Source organism: Erinaceus europaeus, chromosome 4 (genome assembly GCF_950295315.1).
Source record: "Erinaceus europaeus chromosome 4, mEriEur2.1, whole genome shotgun sequence".
Classification (NCBI taxonomy): domain Eukaryota; kingdom Metazoa; phylum Chordata; class Mammalia; order Eulipotyphla; family Erinaceidae; genus Erinaceus; species Erinaceus europaeus.
Genome location: NC_080165.1, coordinates 35811681 through 35816290, shown reverse-complemented (window position 1 = coordinate 35816290; position 4610 = coordinate 35811681). Strand labels below are relative to the sequence as shown.

The following is a 4610-nucleotide window of genomic DNA, read 5'->3' as shown; positions in this document are numbered from 1 at the left end:
AGGCTCTACTGGGAGTCGAACCCAGGATCTCCTGTTTACGAGACAGGCGCTTTAACCAACTGAGCCATAGAGCCACAGCAAGAGACTATATTCTGCTGAATCTAGCTCATTTTACTTTGGATGGAAACTAAATGAATTTATTTCATTTATTGTTAGTTGTCCTGAGAAAATATGCAAACCTCAGGGAAATTTTTTTTTAATTTTTATTTATAAAATGGAAATATTGACAAGACCATAGGATAAGAAAGGTATGATTCCATATAGTTCCCAACACCAGAACATCCTATCCAATCCCCTCCCCTGATAGCTTTCCTACTCTTTATCCTTCTGGGAGTATGGACCCAAGATCGTTACGGGGTGCAGAAGGTAGAAGGTCTGGCTTCTGTAATTGCTTCCCCGCTAAACGTGAGTGTTGACAGGTCAAGCCATACTCCCAGCATGTCTCTCTCTTTCACCTCAGGGAAATTTTTCCCTTTGTCAGGATTGTATTCCTCAGAAAAGAACAGCAAATGAAAATTGTAAGGCAGCTGCCGCGCTATACAAACAAAGCATTTCTCCATTCTATTATACTGAAGAAAAGTTCAGAAAGTCAAGATTAATCATATCTATCTAAAGACTAGTAAAAGAAAAAAGCATACATATATATTTAATATTCAAAGATTCGTACAAAATAACACCCCCCAATGATCTGATTGGAAAATTCTACACAGGTGGAGCAAGTATCTCTCAGTGGAGCAGTGTTCCTCGTTGAAACTCTTCAGCTACAGATGTCAATCAATTTTATTTCTTCTTATTATTTTAATTTTTATTTATAAAAAGGAAATACTGGGAGTCGGGCTGTAGCGCAGCGGGTTAAGCGCAGGTGGCGCTAAGCACAAGGACCCGCATAAGGATCCTGGTTCAAGCCCTGGCTCCCCACCTGCAGGGGTGTCACTTCACAAGCGGTGAAACAGGTCTGCAGGTGTCTATCTTTCTCTCCCTCTCTCTGTCTTCCCCCTCCCCTCTCCATTTCTCTCTGTCCTATCCAACAACAATGACAACAATAATAACTACAACAATAAAACAACACGGGCAACAAAAGGGAATAAATAAATAAAAATAAATATTAAAAAGTATTTAAAAGAATAAAATAAAATAAAATAAAATAAAAAGGAAATACTGACAAAAACCATAGGATAAGAGGGGTACAACTACACACAATTCTCACCACCAGGACTCCGTATCCCATCCCCTTCCCTGATAACTTTCCTATTCTCTATCCTGGGAGTATGGACCCAGGGTCATTGTGGGATGTAGAAGGTGGAAGGTCTGGCTTCTGTAATTGCTTCCCCGCTGAACATGGGCGTTGACAGGTCATCCATACTCCCAGCATGTCTCTCTTTCCCTAGTGAGGTGGGGCTCTGGGGAAGCGAAGCTCCAAGACACATTGGTGGTGTCGTCTACCGAGGGAAGTCGGGTTGGCATCATTCAATTTTATTTCTTTCCAAGAGTGTAGTAAAGATATGTTGCGATAACGTCCCTCTCAGAATCTCGGAAGAGATGCGGAGATGAGAGTGAGTGACAGAGAAACAAAAACCTCAAAAAAATTTTATAGATATTTGAAAAATCCAGAGATGAAAAGGAGCCATTGGTTTAGTCCAGTTTTCCCCCACATTATTTGTCCTTTTCTCTTCCTCGAGTGCCTGGTTTTTAACTTAGGCAGTTATGAAAATCAGCACGCAGGAGGTAACGAGTAGGCGCTCACCCAAGTCGCTACCGGAGCTCACTCACCCCTTTTTCCCAGGTCACTTACACCCGGGACGTGCCCAGAGCTGGGGAGGTGAGAGGTGTTTCTCTAATGCAGCTGTGCTTCGGCAGAAGGCCAAGCGTGCAACTATGCAAAGGAGGTGAAGGTCGGATGAGACTGAAGGTCCAGGACCTAGAAGGACTGGCTGGGGCTGAGACTACAAAGGGGATAAATAAATAAGGGGGGGGGAGGGGGGGGGAGAGGAAGGACAGTGAAAGGGGAGGCTGGAGGCCAGACCGTGTTGATGGCATTGGAACCAGCTGGACAAGTCTCTGAAGGTCTGAGAAAGCGTTTAGACAAGCATCCAAAGCAAATGGATTAAGATCACTAACAGATTTTAGCAAAAAGTGGGTCTGTCTGTGCAGACTTCTCTTTGGAAGTCTTTACGACAAGGACTTTATTAAAAAGCAGGCTCTGGAATTCAGGTGGTTTGGATAGTGAGGAATGGCACATCTCGGGTTTCCAGTTGCGAAATGAAAGACGATTTTCCTCTGCGCAACTAACACAGATGTTAAGCCGCTGAAAAGCCTTTATATTAGTTTTTCATAATAGAACCACATTGGCTTTGAGCATTTCAGTGTTTCCTTAATCACTGCATATTCTAAAATTTAAATAAAACTGCTTGTCTTATCATTTAGCTCTTATTCTTTTTTTTTTTTTTTTTTAGAATTTACTTAATTATTCATGAGAAAGGAGGAGAGAAAGAAAGAACCAGACATCACTCTGGTACATGTGCGGCCAGGGATCGAACTCAGGATCTCATGGTTGAGAATCCAATGCCTCCTGGACCACTCTTCCTCTATTTTTTATTGTATCTGCCAAATTCTCTACATATTTAGTATCTATATTTGAAACGATTATGATTTCTGCTACTCTTATGACCTACTTGATTACTAATTATTTAAACTTGTGGCCCAGGATGTGGTACAGTGGTTAAGGCATTGTTCTCTCAAGCTTGAGGGCCTGCAAGTGACATAGTGATGCTCTGGTTCTCTACCTGTCTCCTTAATAGATTTTATTTATGTATTTACTTATCTATTTATTTATTTTAATTGCCTATACTGGATTGGGAGGAAAGCATGGTGATTTTGCAAAAGACTCTTATCTGAGGCTCTGAGGTCTCAGGTTCAATCCTCAACATTGCTGGAACCCAGAGCTGGCAGTGCTCTTGTATTTCTTTCTTATCAAAATAAATAATGTATTTTATATATTTTTAATTTTCTTTTTTTAATATTTATTTATTCCCTTTTGTTGCCCTTGTTTTATTTTTGTTGTTATTGATGCCATTGTTGTTGGATAGGACAGAGAGAAATAGAGAGAGATGGGGAAGACAGAGAGGGGGAGAGAAAGACAAGACACCTGCAGAACTGCTTCACCGCTTGTGAAGCAACTCCCTTGCAGGTGGGGAGCTGGGGGCTCAAACTGGGATCCTTACCCGGGTCCTTGCGCTTTGCGCCATGTGCACTTAACCTGCTGCGCTACCACCAGACTCCCAATGTTTTTATATTTAAAAAAAAAATTACTAGACCTAGCACTTCATATGAATTTTGTCTTTATCTCCTAATCTGATTTGCTATCTATATCGACTTTGCCTAGCAATTGTATTCTTTTTATAAATTTTTATTTTATTTTGCATAGAGACAGAAGGAAATTAAGAGGGAAGGCAGAGAGAAAGGGAGACACACCTGCAGCCCTGTTTCACCATTTATAAAACGTCCTCCCTACAAGTGGGGACCAAGGACTTGAACCAGTATCCTTGCACATTGTAATATGTGCACTCAATCAGATGGACCACCTCCCAGGTACTGCCTATTGATTTTACTATCCGGTTTTCTCTATCAGAATTTTATCAAATAATACAGCAAATCCTTAGTTCTTGAGCCCATCAGGCTGAATAGTCTGTATTTTTAGATCAGGATCTTCAGGCTATGAATGTCCTATATATGACCCAGACTCTATAGATTTAGCTAGAACTCCTTTTGTTAGGAGTACCAGGAAGCTCCAGGCAGCAGTTCAGCAGGTTAAGCATACATGGCATGAAGCTCAGGGACTGGCCTAAGAATCCCGTTCGAGCTCCCAGCTCCCCATCTGCAGGGTCCCTTCACAGGCAGTGAAGTAGATCTGCAGATGCCTATCTTTAACTCCCCCTCTCTTCCTTCCCCTTCTCTCTCCATTTCTCTCTGTCCTATACAAGAACAATAATAACAACAATACTACTAACAACAATAATGATAACAGCAATGATAAACAACAAGGGCAACAAAAGGGGGGGGGGGATAGCTTCCAGGAGCAGTGGATTCATGGTGCAGGCACCATGCTCCAGAGATAAAACCTGGAGGCCAAAAAAAAAAAAAAAAAAGAAGTGTCGGGGTCTTCAAAAACAATCAAGTGATGACTTCATTTTTTATTCATTTGTCTGCCAGAAATAAACACTGTTAACAAGGAAATTTAGAGAGAGTGTGTGTGTGTGTATGAAAAGGGGGAATTCCTTCAGTTATCTTCCATTCCTCTTAAATTTACTCTAAAATGAATAAGCTATATGAATAAGCTCTATATGAATTATTAATAAGCTTATTTTATATGAATAAGCTCTAGTGGATACCTACAACAGTGTTCCAACACTTGTGAAGCTTCCCTGCAGTAGGTGGGGCCTTCTGTAGGTGAGGACCATGGGATTGAACCCTGGTCTTCATGCATGGTAACATGTGGTATACCAGATAAGCCAACAAGTCCCTAATCACTGATATTTCAATTTCCCTCACTTCCCTTTTTAAGGCTTGACAAAACCTCTGTTTTCAGAATTTATTTACTTAGGATAGAGACA

The 4610-nt window shown here is 41.1% G+C and overlaps 1 non-coding gene across 1 annotated transcript; it reads right to left on the bottom strand.

Annotated features, from left to right (window-relative positions):
* On the bottom strand, positions 1-74 carry TRNAT-CGU (transfer RNA threonine (anticodon CGU)). Its single transcript has one exon. It is a non-coding gene; the product is annotated as a tRNA-Thr (tRNA).
* Positions 75-4610: the final 4536 nt, after the last annotated feature.